Source organism: Jatropha curcas, chromosome 10, assembly GCF_041381405.1.
Source record: "Jatropha curcas cultivar XTBG-Jc1 chromosome 10, XTBG_Jcur_1.0, whole genome shotgun sequence".
Taxonomy (NCBI): Eukaryota; Viridiplantae; Streptophyta; class Magnoliopsida; order Malpighiales; family Euphorbiaceae; genus Jatropha; species Jatropha curcas.
The window spans coordinates 24,185,903-24,203,814 of NC_143160.1; the positions used below are offsets into that span (position 1 = coordinate 24,185,903).

The window sequence follows — 17,912 nt, forward strand, 5'->3', positions numbered from 1 at the left end:
TTGATTCATCAAATAGTTGACTTGCTCCAAAGTTTGCAGATTTAAAGGATCTAAAATGCATTCTCTAATCTTATGTTGCCCATTACATTTGTCACATGCTTGCATAACAGAATTAACAGAGTTAACTTCCTTACCATATTGTCTACCTTGGCATTGAGTGCGGTAATGGCATCAATCTCATAAACTCATGTAGGCTTCTTCCTTTCGGAGCTGTTTTGATAATGGCTATTGCTTGCTATCTCTTCTATCAAGTCATAAGCCTCATCAATTTCCTTTTTTTCAAAAGATCCACCAGCAGTTGCATCTACAGTAATTTTTATGTTAGGAGATAATACATTATAAAAGTTTGTACCTGTAACCACTTGGACAAGCTATGATGTGGGCACTTCGTCAATATATCCTTGAATCTCTCCCAAGCTTCATACAAACTCTCTTGATCATGGTGGGCAAAGGTCATTATCTCATTGCGAAGCTTTATGGTCTTTGAAGATGGAAAAAATTTTGCCAAAAATTTATGGGCTAATTCCTCCCATATTGTAAAACTTCCAGCAGGGCATGATTGTAACCAAGATCGAGCTTTATCCCTTAAAGTGAAAGGAGACAATCTTAATTTTATGGCATCCTCAGAAACTCCATTTTGTTTGAATGTATCACAAATCTCTAAGAAATTTGTGATATGAGCATTAGGATCGTCACTGGGCAAACCTCCATATTGAATTGAGGTGGAAAGCATTTGAATAATTACAGGTTTTATCTCAAAATTGTTAGCTTCCACCCTAGGCCTAGCGATACATGAGGTTGCTCTATTAAGGGAAGGAGTTGTATAATCTTACAAGGTTCGGACATGAGGTAAAGGTTCATCCCTTGGTTCGTTATCATTAGCCATATTTGCTTGCTGTCCTTATTTGATCTCACGTGCTCTTCTAGCAGTGTTGTTCCTATGACAAGTCCTTTCGATTTCTGGATCAAAGATCAAGGGTTCAGTTCTACCTGATCTTCTTTGCATAAACACCTCAAATAATCTTTTAGAAAAATTAAAAATAAGAATAAATGTCTAAATTAATAACAGGGTAATTAGTATTGATATTAGGAACGCCAATCCCTGGCAACGTCCCCAAATACTTGATAGTGATTTTTCGCAAGTATACGAAATCGCAACAAGTAATAAAGAATGAGTAGAGTATCGTCCCACGAAGAGTGTATACTATGTACTAAGATTGTGTTAACCTACTATTATTTAAACGATAATAAAGAGAATTATTTTAAGAAATTAAATTAAAATAAAAGAGAATAAAAAGAAATCAAGCAGGACAATTTGATGAAAAGAAATCAAGGATTAAAAGCTACTAGGGATGTTGATTGCACTTAATTCTATTCAATTTATTTTATTAGTTTGATAATCAATTTTAATTGTTCAAGTAGGAGAAACAAACCCTAAAATCACTAACAAGCTCTCCCGATGTATTGTTAGTTATTTTAACCCGGTCTAATTACCTATCTTCCAATAGCGCAATCATGAATTAAATCATTAAGTTTTATGGATTGTTTATGAATTCATAACTTAAAGTTGTTAACTTATGAAAACCCCCCATGAGTCTAACCATATAGCTTCCGCATCAAGTTATTATTCTCATGTAATTTATTACCTTTTTCATATCAAAACCCTTCTCCCGATAGTGATTAATGAAATAAATCAATCCAGGGGAGAAACTTTGCCTAGAAGCATTAAGTTCAACTTTGAATAAAGAAAAGCAATCTAATATTATAAATTGAAATTGTAACTAAGCTACATCAAATCCCTAATATGGGAATTTAGTTCGACATAGTAATTGAATAAAGCTCAATGAAACTTGAAAATAATTTCATAATCAATGTAAATAATGAAAAGTAAAGACAAGATTAAGAGTTTAGAGATAAAAACTAGTCAACAAATAATTCTAGATGACTTTCTTGAATCTTGACACAAATCTTGATCACTTGAAATCTTAGAGAGAGAGAGAAAAACAATAGAATAAAAGCCTCCCTTTTACAATGAATCGATTTTTCTTTATATAGACTTCCTGGGGAAAAACTGCTACTTCATTTAGGAAAATAGAGTCCTTATTAAGTAAGGAATCTTTTTGGAGAAGGGAAACTATTTAGGCTTTTAATTTCTTCTTACTTAGGCAAGCACGTTCTGAGATAAATCTGTGGCACGGGCATGCCATATAGCAAGGCTAGGGCGTGCGAGGCTCTGAGTCTCTAGGATAGATGTAGCATGGGCCGTGCTCAGGTGAGCACACCTTTGAATTGATATCATCTTGCGGCGTGGACGTGCCAGATAGCACGGCTAGGGCCTGAGTCTCCATGGTGATTTTCCTTGAATCCAGCACGGGAGTGCTAATTTGCACAGCCAGGGGGTGGCAGCCTCTTAGAGTTTTGCTTACTTTGCTCTTTTCTGTGTCAAAATCCTACAAATTTCCTTAAGATCATGTAAATTATGTTTCAAGGAAGCTTTGAATAAAAATATAACTAAAACTGAATAAAAACTAATTAAAGTGATTAAAACTACTGAAAATCCTAACAAAAATTATATTAAATATATTATAAAAATAACACATATTAGTATCCTCTTGCAAAGATGAACAAACATGTCATATGACTCATCCTTAATTCTAAGGAAGACTGTCCAGGTGATTGTAGAGTAATCATCAATAATAACAAATGCATAAGATTTACCTCCGAGACTAGAAGGAGTAAAAGGTCCAAACAAATCAAGGTGCAGCAATTCTAAAGGTTCGGAAGTAGAAACCATGCCCTTAGATTTGAAAGATGTTCTGGTTTATTTGCCCAATTGATAATTATTATAGATGTGATCTTTTTCAAATTTCAACTTTGGGATACCATGAACTAAATCTTTCTTCGACAGTTTAGAAATAATGTGCATTCTTGCATGTCCAAGTCTTCTATGCCATCACCAACTAGAATTGTCAATAGAAACTAAGCATATGTCTAGGTTATGCATATCAGAAAGATCTACTAGATATACATTTCCAAACCTTTTTCCGATAAATAGAGTTTTGTTATCATGCATGTTCTGAACTTCACAATAAGAGGGTTCAAAGATCACTCTTCTATTTTTATCACAAATCTAACTTACACTTAATAAGTTATAATATCATCCTTCTACTAAACATACATCTTCTATTGAAGCATTAGAACCTACAACACCAATACCAATAATTTTACCTTTAGCTTTGTCTCCAAAGCTCACTGTAGCTCCCCTTTTCTTTTCTAATCTCGTGAATTTCTTTCTATCACTAGTCTTATGCCTAGAGCAAGCGTTGACCATGTACCATATTTCTGTTTTTAGCTCACTTCTTGGGCACACCTGGAAAGATCATGCAGATTTAGGTACCCAACATATATTGGGTCCTGGAGGGTTAGTGGTAACAGGTGTAGATCCTTTTACATTTATCTTGCTATGATTTTTCTTTTTGTTGGGACTACCAGATTTTTCAAAGTACTTTTGATGTTCTAAAGTCACACCATTAAAAATAGCATTTTTCTTAATAGAAACTTGATTTTGTCTTGAAGTGCTATCATAACTAAAACTTGTTTCTCTTTAGAAAATGATTCTGAAATTGTCTAGAGAATTCTAATCTCAGTTTTCAAAGACTCATTTTCAGAATTTAGATTTTTATATTTTTTTTTCAAAGTGTTTCAGATTTTCAATGAATTGCTCATTAGATTCTTTCAGATCTTTGATCCCTATAATAAGATCTTTGCATGTAATTTTTTGATAAAAAGAATCTTTCAAATGATTACATTCAGTTTTTAACTTTCTGTAATCCTTCTTTAGAACTTTATGCTTTTTAGCAAGCTTTTCAAATTTAATGCAAAGGTTATAATAAGTATCTAGTAGATCACTTTCAGATTCAAGTTCAAAAATACTTACATCGCTTTCTTCATGCTTTTGGCCTGTTGCATCTGCTTTGCTGCTTTATGCTTTCTGTGTTGAAGTTAGAATGTTGATTTCTTTAGAGTTAGAATTGATAGTGGCCATCAGATAGATATTTGTAATTTCCTGCTAGTCACTTTGACTTTCAGAATTAGAATCGTCTAAGTCACTCCATGCAGTTACAAATGCCTGCTTCAGCTTCTCTTTCTTTGACTTCTTTTTCAGCTTAGGATAATTTGGCTTGATATGACCGGGCTTGCTGCATCTCATAACAAACCACTTCAGAAGGTTCTTCCTTAGGTAAGTTGCTATTTTTAGGTGACAATTCTTTTTGATAAACTTTTTCGTGGCATTCCACATTTCTTATAGAACTTCTTGAATTTCTTAGGAAGAAGTGCTAAATCATCACTATCAAGTTCAGAAGAACTTTCTTCACTAGAAACAACTTTCAAAGCCAGTCCTTTCTTTTTATTATCTTCTACAATCAAAGAAGATTTCATCTCTTCTGAAATAAGAGCTCCCATCAAATAGTCATAGGTTACTGGAGTCTCCTTGTAGTTCATGATAGTTCCAATAGAATTCCAGTTCTTAGGTAGAATTCTAAGGATTTTCTTAACAAGCTCATCTTCTGAAATTTTCTTTCCGAGAGTTCTCAAGGGATTAACTATATTTGTAAATCTGGAATTTAGTTCAGCTATAGTCTCTCCTTTCATACTAAACATTTTATATTCTCTCCAAAGGATATTAATTCTTGATTCCTTAACTCGGTCGATACCTTCATAGGTAACTCTAAGTTTTTCCTAGAATACCATTGCAAACTTACATCTAGAAAATTTATTGTATTATGTTAGATCTAATGCACAGTGAAGAATATTGATGGCTTGTGAGTTTATAAAAGTGTCATTCCAATCAGCATCAGCATACTCTTCTTCTGTCTTTCGAACTCTTACATTTTCCACAGTTTTCATAGGAATGCGAGGACTAGTAATGATGTCCCTTTAGCAGTTTATATCAACTGATTTTATAAAATTTTCCATTCTAGTTTTCTAATAAGGGTAATTAGAACCATTAAACAGATTGGTCTAGAAATAGATTGATCTTCTAAAGATGTAAGAGGAAGTGGGGCTGCCATGGGATCTCTTCTCTTAAGCAGTTAAGCTTTAGTAAATTAAGAGCCAAAGTTCTGATACCAGATTGTGGGTCCCGTTAATGTATGGCACAACCCAAGAGGGGATGAATTGGGTTTTCTAAAAATTTGACTTTCAAAACACAAGATCAAAATTATGTTGTAGCGGAATTAAAAAGCGTTTATGAGAGTCAATTATCAAGTGCAAAACTTTCTCACAAAGTTGTTGCAAGATTAGAAAGACTCTATGAAAAATGGTTATTGCATTTAGAACTACTTCACAAAGCTATGCAAGATTAGAAAATTGATTATAACTCGGATTGTAATTTATATTGAATATAAAAGGATAGATTAGAACTTGGTATAATCACAATACATAAATCTAGAGCTCTATGGAACGCTCTAATGTTTCATAAAGATAAAGCTTACTCACAGTTAGAATTAGAAACTCAAACAACTTTGCATTTCTGAAAAGATTAATAGTTGTGTAAACAGAATATAATCAAGCAATATTTCAGAAAATGAAAGAAGATAAACACAGAGATTTATAGTGGTTCGGAACTAACTCACCTACATCCACTTCCCAGGACTCATCTTGAGATTCTCCGTTATGTTATCTCTTTTCAAGGGTAAGAGACAAACCAACTTTACAAGGAAATAGATCAACACCTAAATCTAACCTTTGTCCCATTGGTTTTCTAAAGGTTCTAGTGAACCTCTACCCTTTCTATTTTGCAGAGAACAGAAAACTCACATCAAGACATTAAAATCTTACACAAGGAGAAGGTCGCTTGATAACCTTTTACTACACCGCTTTTCACCTAAACTGTTAGAAAAAAGTTTTTTGTTTAAAGACCTCTAGTCTACAATGGATTACAAGATTCTATATAAATAGAGAGAAATGCAATTACAAGCATAGGAAGAATAGAAAATAGATTTTAAAAACAGAAATAAGGTTCAGAACTATTCTTCAGAAATAGTTGTTACCAGTTTTCTCTTAAAAAGATATCTCTTGAAGCAAATAGATGAAAACAAATAAACGGAGGTTGAAGAGAGAGATTTGAGAGATTTGAAACTTTTAATCAATGGACTCTTATAAAACCCACTCATCTTCAAAGAAAGAAAAACGTTTTTATAAGAGGAATACAAATCCTATTTATAAAAGACGTTGATCTTTAGCTTCAATGAGTATCTTTGACATTCCAAAAATAGATGATGCACGGGAATCTTTATATACTCATTTATTTATTGCCAAAAATTATTTTCGCTAAGATCTTTTTCATTTAGGTAAGTGGAATTAAAAGAGCAAAGATTTGGGCTTTTTGTTTTTAAGGCAATTTGCGAAAATATCTTAAAATGATTTTTAAGAGAGATAAAATATTTTTATGCTTATAAAGGAATATTATCTCTATCCTATAGTATTTTCTAAGATACTAACCACTAAAAGATCTTCAAAAATCTTTAAGGTCTTCGAAGAATTTTGGATTGTAGGAGCTTGATTTCTTTAGCAATTTCCATATTAAAAATTTGCATAAAATAACTTTAACACATACAAGAATATTAAATTTTTTAATTTTGCATAATCATCAAAATCTCCAGATAAAACTGACCCTTGAGCTAGCATAAACAAGAACTTTTTATATTTTATTCAATATACATCTTCAGCCAGTGGCGGACGCACATTGTAAAAAGAGGGGTCAATTGACCCCTCTGTTTTTCAGAATTGTTTAATATATATGTGTGTGTGTGTTTATCTAAATTGATCTATAAAATTCAACTTATTTATGTTTTTGATCCCTCTTTTTTCAAAAATTATGTATTAACCTCGAAAAAAATATTTCTAAATCCGCTACTGTCTTCAGCCATCATGTTTGAAAAAGCATCAGTGTTAAATGGAGGAGAAGAAGTGTGTTTCAATGTAATAGTGCATAAAAAAGAATCATTGCATGGATACCCATCTCTCTTTCTCTAAAAATCCCTTCCTATTTCGATGTCACGAAACCTAGCTCAATTTCAAATGTCAACTTCACAATTTTTTTCAATTTTCTTCTATGTGCACCAGTTTGAGAAGCAAGATCATCCAATCATTAGAAGAGAGCAGCTAGAAAGAGAACTAAGAAAGGGTGCGAATTAAGAAGGAGAGCAACGAGGGAGAGAGAGTGATCTAAGAGAGGGTTTGAGTTTGTCTCACCCATTAAATGATGGGTTTCAAATAGCTAACTAAAGGTGGGTTAGTTTACTGATACGAGTCCCATTTTTATTATTTTCTTAATATTAATTTTGACCAAAGGCTAATTAGGGTGCAATTGTAACGTAAGTTTCTTAATATCATTGCTTCTTAGATTTCCTTATTCTAAATTTTCAATCTTTACTTAATCATTATAAGTTGTCTTTAACCTCTATTCTCTTCCAAATTTCTATTAGTTCTTATGGTCTTTAATTAGTACCTTGTTCTGATTTTTGTACTTAATTCTTTAAAGAAGATCTTATATAAATTTCTTATGATTAATGACCCTCTTCTTTAAAATTAAATTGTGAATACTCAAATTTTGAGGCTCAAAAAGCCAGTTTTCCCAGACTGCGAATAATAAAATTTGCTACAGTGCCTGTTTTCCCGGACTGTAAACAGTCCGACCGGACCGAGGGCCATTTTGGAAGTTCACCGAAAGTATGTCAATATGGTACTTAAAACGTCCGGAATGTCGCGAGGATCACGGAACAGGTCCCGGAATATTTTTCGGAGGTCCGAAACTCTTGAAAACTCCTCTGGAGTGAAAGGCCCAAGGGGCCGCCGCCGAGCACGGCGGCTCCGGCCGCCGGACATGGCTGCACCTGCCGCCGGCCAGCGGCGGTAGCAGCAGCCGGCCATCCGCGGCACCTGCCGCCGGCGCCGGCGGCAGCTGCCGTCCTAGGCCCGTTTTTGGCCTATAAATAGCCACTTACCTCTTCATTTTTGGTCACTCCTGTCTGTGTTGACGGACGATCCTTCTTCCTCACGCTTTTGCGATTCTTTTACCGCTTTTTGCATTTTTAATTCAATCTTTATTTTTTTTTATGTGTTGTGATACTTGGCCACTAAAATTAAACAAATTCTAATTAATTAATTAATATTCCCAAACGAGGAGCTTAATCTGGAGCTAAGAAGCGGCCGTCGATTAAATTAGGTACATAAATGAAACTCTGCTCATTTAATTTTAGCACTTCATGCACATTTCTCTTCTACTCCTAATAACTCTACAACTGCATAAATGCATCCATGTCATCAATTCGGCAAATAAACTGCCTCAATTAAATATGATTAAGCTTAAATACCCGGTTAATTAATAATCGTGGTGTTAATGCTAAATCCGACAATATTGGCTAAAAAGCCTAGTTAATTAATAACTACGGTTTAATTGCCTTTATTTCGAACAGTCCGGCTTAAGTCCAATTAATCAATAATTGTGGCTAAAAAGCCTTAATCAATCACGTTTTGGCAACAAATTGCCTACAGTTTAATCAATTACATTTTGGCAACAAATTGCCTACGGTTTAATCAATTTTTGGCAAAAACAAATTGCCTATAAATAAGATTAACCATTTTTAGCGGCAAATCGCTTAAATCAATTTTTTGACATAATGCCTTGAATTAATCAACCAATTTTTGGCTAAAAGCCTTAAAATCAATTAATTTTGGCGACAATCGCCCAATCAACACTTTTGGCAAACAAATTGCCCAAATCAACTCATTTTGGCTAAAAGCCTTAAAATCGATCAATTTCGGCAAAATGCCTTAAAATCAACCATTTTCGGCTCAAAGCCTTAAAATCGACCATTTTTGACAATATGCCTTAAAATGAACCATTTTTGGCTAAAAGCCTTAAAATCAATCATTTTGGCGACAAATCGCCCGACAAAATCAATTTTGGCAATAATAAGCCCAAATATCAACTTTGGCGACAAATCGCCCGACAACCATTTTTGGCACAAATGCCTTAAAACCAACATTTTTGGCATCAAATGCCTAAATCAAATCAATCACTCTTTGGCAAAATGCCTAAACAAAATGCACAAAGCATACACACACTCATGCATAAAGCATACCCATTCAAAGCCCTTTAAAAAAGGCCCATCGAACTATGTTGACTTTGATCTTCCATTCAAATGGAAGTACGTAGGCACATTTGGGATTTAACCCCGAGCGGCAAGTCGAAATCACATAAACATTTCAATTGGTCCAATTACTTCATTCACCCTGCAAAGCATTTCATTCATCGGTTAGTTCATCAGCATGACATAGTCTCAGGATCCACCTCGGGTTCGTAGACCATGCCTTAATATTGGGATAATTAATCTAGTAATTAGGTTAATTAAAATTGGAATCACTTAGGGTTTTTTCCTAGTTTACCCTAAAATAATTAAACAAGATGGCGACTCATACATTCACGTGCATTTCTGCCCTTGGTCACATGCATTCACATGCCTATGATATTTAGGGTAGGGGTTCACATAAATTATCCCCAACGATTTTTGTCCAATAAGATTCATCTCTTCAACTTCACTTAACTAGCAAGGTACCAATTATCTTCTTGACAACTTAGATTAATAAATAATAGTAGTCCCTCCTACTTATCTCTGTACCTAGATAAACTCAATTTACTTAATTCATCAAGTTTTTCCTACAGTATTCATGTTCTTTTCCATTTTAATCTGATTTTAACATCAAACTTTTTGCCCAATTATTCACTAGCCCCATTTTTAGAATCCTATTTAAAACACTAAAATCTTACCCTACATACTAATTTCTCCAAGGAAGTTTTATCCGTTTCTTTATTATGTTCAAATATCTTGCTTCACTCAATATGACCATTTAGTTAAGATTATTTTCTTCACATCTAATCACATAATTAAATTACCTGTTTCTTTTATATCGCTTTAATTACTCCAATTAAATTCTATATGTCGAGATTCACCCAATCAAATACCTTTTATTGTAATTATACACAAATTATGGTCTCTAGATCTGACTCTGTTCGATTATTTCATTATTTCTTTATTCTCCTCAATGTTGTACTTAAGCAAATTTTATCCTTTTTACTTCCTCAAGTTTCACCTTGGATAATTGAGGATTTCTTGTGTATTATGATCATTCGTCTTAGATCCTCATTTTCTAATCCTTAATTTATAACACTTCTAGGATTTGATCTCTATATCAATTGAAATTACTGTTCTACTTCATATACCGCACTATTTATTATTTATTTCTATCTTCGCCAATAAGCTCAATTTAGTCCTCCGGATAGAAAATACGGTAAGAACAAATCAAACATGCAATCATTGTGAATTTCTAAGCTTTAAAATCAAGTAATTATGACGTGCCGACAGAACAATAAATCCAAACAACTAATTGCTATCCTTACAATAAAGAAATTTTTCAATAATTAAATAATAAAACATTTTTCCCAAATCATGTTTCAAATAAACTCACTTTCTTATTATTTTTAAACTCTGAGTTTTCTAAACATTTTCAAATAAGTCTCAAAGCAGTGCCTCTTGTTGGATCAATGTGTACTGGGTGATCAGGCTATTACACCAATTTCAAACTAATCTTCTGCTTCAAAATGGATGGAGGGGGTTTAGCAAACTCAAAATATTTATTTTTATAAATGTCAGTTACCCAGACCTTTTTATAATTCACTATTATTTATGTAGCTTTAGTTCTCATCCTAAGTTTCATATAGATTTCCTTCCATCCTCGTTCACAATGCGTCCATCTACACTAAAATGGAAATCAATCAAGAATACACCTCCTTTGTTGGTTATAGGCCGATCCCAACATAGGAGCCTTGTATTCAATTTCCTAAGTTCCGCAATTGCTTCCTTAGGCCCAACTAATGCTCTGATACCAACCTTGTCACCACTCATTTCCGCGGGTCGGACCGGCACTAGGACCTGAGTGTGCTTAAAGCCTCTGAGGCCCGTAGTAAGCCTATATTAATACATCTATATTCTAAATATAATTGTGGCTTCGGGCTCAATAACTTTATTCCATAAACATATCAAAAGTACACTTTATATAATTAACATATGTACTCTATTTATTCATTTACAACCCATTTGGAATAGAATTGCGGAACTCCATAATCTATAGTCCTTTACTTTTACATGGCTAACACAACTATTAACAAGTTTCTAGTTTTGATATTTCGACTCAATCAGGTCCATAAGACTCCCCTTACTTCCTATTACCTGAAAAAAAATAGGAGGCAGGGGTGAGCGCCAAACTCAATGAGTAGGGTTAGAAACCCTCTCACCCCACACAATCACACATATGCTATAATAAATCAATTTAGTCCTCCGACTAGTTATATGATCATGCAGTTTGTCACACAAATGGCACTACAACAACAATCACAATTATTATCATCTTCATATAATCACATCATGTGGAAATTAGTTAGTGGCGTCACCGAAAACCCCAATGAGTCGTCCTCCCATATGGCCCATCCTCTTATAAAGTGTGCACTAGGAAGCCGATCCCCCATACATTGTCGATCGGTCTAATCCTCACTTGACAAGCCCTCTCATTGTTTTTCCATTCTCTCTTTTCTTTTCCATACCAACAGGAGGCCACCCTGTGGTTTCCATATTATCCATATCATATCATCAGGTGCACACGGGGCGCCGATCTCCCATATGGCCAACGGTCTCGTAGACTGCCCTCACAAACCCATGGTGACCCACTTCGTCCCAATTCCACACAAACAAGACACAACAATATCACAACATAGGTAATCAAGCAAATTTTAATCACAACAATAGAGCAGCACAATATAGCAATTTAACAAATGCATGATAACATTTAGCCGTGAATGCATGAATGCAAAGATGCAGGCGGATGATGCGAATTATCTAACACTACTCATAGTTCTTTATTGCCCTTTAAAGGACTATCCTTATTACTGCTTCCTTCCAGCTTTTGTCTCTTCATTCTAGAACCTTATAAGCATCCAAATAGAAAATTTTAAGTAAGAATCTTAGTTTAAGAAATTTAATTCTTATTCATTAGCTCATCATAGCAGCTACATTATGGCTGCTTATTTAGTTTATTAGCTACACAATTATATTTCTTTCTTCTACTTATTTATTCTAATTGAGGCTTAATCAATATTATAGCTCGTTTGGCAATTAACGCTTAATGGTAATAATAATAATAATAATAATTATTATTATTATTATATTGGCAATACGAGTACTAGTAATATATATATATATATATATATATATATATATATATATATATATATATATATATATATATATATATATATATATATATATATATATATACTAGTCATTTTAAATTAATGATGTGATTATTTTAATTCATTATTAAGCATTTTACCGAAAATCCAGCAATATCTCCCTTGTAAATCGGGATACCTATCAATCCACATATCAAAAGCACAATTCAATACACAGCCCAACCATCGGGCACTAATCTTAATCAAAGCCCGTCCTCCATTATTTACATAACATTATGATAAGCGGATATTCACCAAAATAGTAATTAGACACTAGATTTAATCTAACTTCCCCTTTGGCTTAGGTTAATCGATCGACTAACTCGGTTAAGCTAACATTTTCATAACTTTCTATTTTAGTTATATATATTTAACTCAATTAAACCGAAACAATGAAATTAGATTGATAAACTCTTAACCAAATATTATCGGGAATTTAGTATTAAAGTCGTAGGGCTCATCGATAGTAATTTCCTTAACATCATCTCATTGCCCAATTCGACACGAGAATTCTGTCTCTTATGGCCTCGCCGGAGTGTTGCCGGCCGGTCACCGGACCATCGCCGTGCACGGTGGCCGAAAAATCGACTATTGCCAGAAGTGAGCAGCATATACACCAAAATGCTCAAAATCGTGCAAGGACCTCAAATATATAACCAATTTAAGCTGAGTGTGCCTTGTTTGGTCGAAAATTACCCCTGAACCTTCAGCCAGCTACCCCTCCTTGGGTTTATCCGATCCAGGCGACGTCACTCCAAATTGAAGCCATGAAATGGAAGCAAGGAAGGAGAGGAGGTCGATCGCACTGATTCGCGGCCTGGAATCGCTAGAAATGGCTTGGATCACCGGAAGTTGAAGGAGAAGAGGGTATCGAGGGAGACAGCTCAACTCACACCACTGTAGGTTCGTTCGGTGTGAGAGAAGGCTGGAGAAGGGACTGGTGACATTGGGGAAGTCGATCACCGCCTCCCTTGTGTCGAACCGTGGTCGGAAACAGGTAGGGAGGGGCAAATGGCGCTGGCACTGGCGCTGGCACTCGGGAAGAAGAGAGAAGAAGAATAGAGGGAAAAAAGAGAGAAAGTGAGGATGCTTCTAGACTATTCCGCTTCGATTCGAATCGGTTTGGTCTAATTAAGTGATTTGACTCGGTTTCAAAGATTTTAATTGGTTTTCTAGTCCGATTTGATTCATTTTAATTGTTTTAGTTAGGTTCTAGAACATTTCCTCACTTTGCTCAATAGTAACAATAATAATAGTATTTGATTTTAGGATAATTAATTTATATATTAGTCACCCACATATATATTTATAATAGATTAGTAGCTAGAGTTCCATATTATTCTCGAAAATTTTAAAGGTTCTCAAATCTAAAATTCCGATAATATATTTTGGGCTTGGGCCCAACTCACAAATTTGGACTGGAATTAAGATTGTTTGGTATTTATAGCCCATATAGTTAAAAATCGAGATTTTCCATTTAACAGAAATTCAAAAGTTTTGAAAATAAAATTACAGGGTATTTCACATAGTTTGCCCCAAAATAAATCTTCACAAGCCTTACTTGCCATTGTTGTTGTATAAGGCGCAAACAACCTTGCAATAGATTTCGAAAATACAAAGGCTACTAACCTATTCTTAGATAATATATTCACATCAGAATCTGATCAATTTAAAGCTTTAATTTCTTCCAGCCTCTAGCCCAAGCAATCTTCAAGGCAATAATATACACCCCAAAGTTCAGCTTCTAATCCAGAACAAGTGCCAACAATAGCTGCAAAACCCTTTAACCACTTTCCACCGGCCCTTTGAGAACAACCACCACATCCTGTTACACTAGGATTCCCCTTTGAACTACCATTACAGTTTGCTTGATCCAATCACCTAAAGTTGCCCACCACCCAATTAAAGAGAACCACCGAAAATCTATACAAGACCCAGTAAATTTAATCCCTTTGAAATTTGACCAAGCATTAGTAAAGTCCATAGCTATTTAAAAAAAAAAAAAAACTTTTTTTGAAATAGTTGAAAATTGTGCAAGAGTATTTAATACCCAAGCATTGTGCTGCTTTCATAGTCACCACACAATAATTGCAAAAAGAGTACTCTATGGAACAATTAGCAAACTGGATAAAGTCTAGTAGATTAACATGCAACCAATCCTTAAGAGTAATGGAGAAAAAATTAGAACAAAAATTCTACACTTGAAACTGTCTCCACACACCCCGAGCAACACAACAATCTCTAAGAATATGAAGAGCATCTTTCATAGCCACAAGATACTGATCACAGAAGGCATAATCAGTAAAACGTCTTTTGTGGCACTGGATATTTGATGTGATTCTATTATGAGTAGTCTGCTATAGAAAAACTTGAAGTCACTGAGGAATGGAAGCCTTCCAAATCAACTTTCAAACTTTATGCCCAGATAAAGAAGAAGATGAAGCCAACAAAGAATAAGAAGAAGCAATAGTATAATGTCCTGACGCTGACCTACTCCAAACAACCTCATCCCTGTCCCCACTATCACTACTTAAAACATACGCATTAAGATAAGCCGAGATGGAAGAAGGAAGATATTGTTCCAATTGATGCCAATCCCACCCTTCCTCATCAGAGCAGTACGAGGTAATACTCTTAAATTGTTCATGTAAAGGAGGCAAATTAATTGCATGATTGATCAAAAGTCCAACAACTAACCAATTATCCAACTAAAAATTCGAATCTCTACCATTCTGAACGTCTGGAATTTATCCCTTCCTCAACACATCCATCCCATCACAAATGGCCCTCTAAATATGAGACATTTGAGCCTTATGATGACATTCCTAAGAAAATCGACCTTACATATACTAACAAGACATTTGGTCCGTAACATAACAGGATCCTTAACCATCTGCCAACTCAGTTTGCCAACTATAACATGATTCATTTTATGCATATTCCTGATACCAAGGCCACCTTCATGCTTGGATATTTGGATTTTATCCCAACTAATGAAATGAAGCTTCCCCCATGCAATTGGACCAAATAAAGTCCTAATACAGCAGCTCCGTTTCATTACACAAAGACAAAAGAAAAGTAGTAGCCCGAATTAAATAAATGGGGAGCGAAGCAAGCACAGGCTAAACCATAATGATTCGACCAGCCTTAGTTAAGACCTTTGCCTTCCATCCAATCAACTTTTGCTTCATTCGATCAAGGATAAAATGATAAGTAGACTTTGTAACACTTTACCCTTGTATTTTTAAAATATACTGTCATACCCTCATATTTTCAATCCGTCAAATATTGTCCTCTTTGTACCGTCGCATGGATCATCTGTAGTGAGTTATAATCTTGCTAAAATCAGACTCTACTGCATTCACTTGTTTGTTTATAACTCTGCGTATTCTATAAATTTTATTATTCTACAATGGTGTGGTATCAAGTTTTGATTTTAACGACATCAATTGTATGTATTACATACCAATATTATTCTCCTTTATTTCTCCACTGCTTGATCTTATTGTCTTTTGAAATAATTACCTTATATGACTCATCGTAGAATGTGTATTCAATAATGTTTCATTCTTTGTGTGTATGCATATATCAACACTTTATTTACAAGACAATATAACAATAAAAGTAAAGTTTATTATTTTAAAAAATAAATTTTACAAGGAAAATATGAAAAAAGAACTTTCTCAAGTAATATATTGTATATATGTATGTTAAAAAAGAAAAAAATGACCAAGTTAGAAAAATATTACTTTCTAAAAAATTAATTATCCTAATAATGTTAGTTTTAATGCGTTAAATACTCATATATAAATTAAAATCACATAAAATAATAAAAATAACTTACAGGTTATTTTGTTAGTTTTCATTGATGCAATCTTGATCCCTAATAGGAAGTGGAAAAGTGGAAAGAAATTAAAACAACCACGCACAATTGTCCGTGAAATGACTATGTGCATCCTCTCTATCTCAACAAGCTCCTAATGGATGGAGAATAATTTATTATCTCGATGGCGTAGACTAGACAGAGAGGACATAGCCTATATATAGGAAATGAGAGGTCTCCTATTATAACCCTAATAAGATATACAATCCTAACCTAGATTATGATTTAACCATACTTAAACCAAACACATTTAACTAGCCTATTAATTCTTTTAATGATCATTCTTTAATAATGGACTTTAAATTAAACCTTTTGGACTATTAAGCTTAACTCAAATATTTTATAAAATAGATAAATACAATCAATAAGCCTAATCGAAATAATTAATTTCTAACATTCACTCACTTGGGCATAATTGATTGTTAGTTTATAATAAAATATTTTATTTAGAAAAAAACTTTTGGGTTAGCTAACAAAGAAAACTTTTATGCGGCCACAAATTTGAAAACAACATAGTCCAAAAAAATACTACAAATAGTTCGGTCAAATAAACAACTAACATTGAACTATGGCAATCATTGTATCATTTAAAGATACAAGATAATCCATGGTTACAAATATTAGTTATTTACTTACATGAACTATATGTGTTTAGTATGGTGTAAAAATTAACACCATCATATGATCAAATGTGCTAATTTCAACTTTGTCCTACTTTTAGTCTCTCATGAAACTACATTCATGTTTCACCAAGAAATCTTTTAATGACAAATAGTCGTTTGTCCTACTTTCAGTCAGTCTCTCATGAGGCTACATTCATGTTTCACTAAGAAACCTGTGAACGATAAATAATCATGCTTAAGTAAAACTTAAGACTTTATTTGCTCTATTTATGCTTCACCAAAAAGCTCTTTCAATAATAACAATCATGGTTAAGTAACTCTTAAACCTTTAATTTAATATGTAGCATGCTAATAACTTGCAAACTATAATGTTTCAACCAGAAGCCTTCAAAGTAACAAACCATTCCCACTTAAGAACAACTTAAGAATTTTTTTAGTTTGCAAAATTGAAATAGTTATTTATAAAATCAATCAATATGCATCATGCATATTCCATAAAAAAAAAAAAACAAAACAATGATCGTCAAAATAATACTTAACAACCCAAATAAAATTATCAACATAAGGATTGAAACATATATTTGTAACGGAGTCAAAATAATATTGGTCACAACCAAAACTCCCACTAACCAAGGCTACCAAGATTCAAGTACGTTAAGTATAAATAGTTAACCTCTTGGTTTATAAAATCTATAAAAGTACTTTAATATTTGTTCATATTCTTAGTCATTAATGAAAATTGAGATATCTTTTGCGCATATATTCAAGAACTAGCATAGATTTCTATATTATGTGCAAAACAATAGCTACATGCTATCGTAATACATCTTTTTGTAGATTCCAAGATATCATCAATTTAAATGCGCAGATAAAATATCTTTATGCAAAAGAATAAAACTATTATTCTCTTAAAACATATGATACATGGTAAAATAAAACAAGTAGATTCCATTTAATAATTCTTTTATAGAATAACTTCTATTTTTATATGAAGATATATCCAAAATTATCTTCCATTTCATATCTATCAAGTAGTAATAAAGACTTTAATATGTTT

General features: G+C 33.5%; 1 non-coding gene across 1 annotated transcript; it reads left to right on the top strand.

Annotated features, from left to right (window-relative positions):
- Nucleotides 1-368: 368 nt before the first annotated feature.
- On the top strand, nucleotides 369-475 carry LOC119370549 (small nucleolar RNA R71). The gene has a single exon (XR_005178055.1). It is a non-coding gene; the product is annotated as a small nucleolar RNA R71 (small nucleolar RNA).
- Nucleotides 476-17,912: the final 17,437 nt, after the last annotated feature.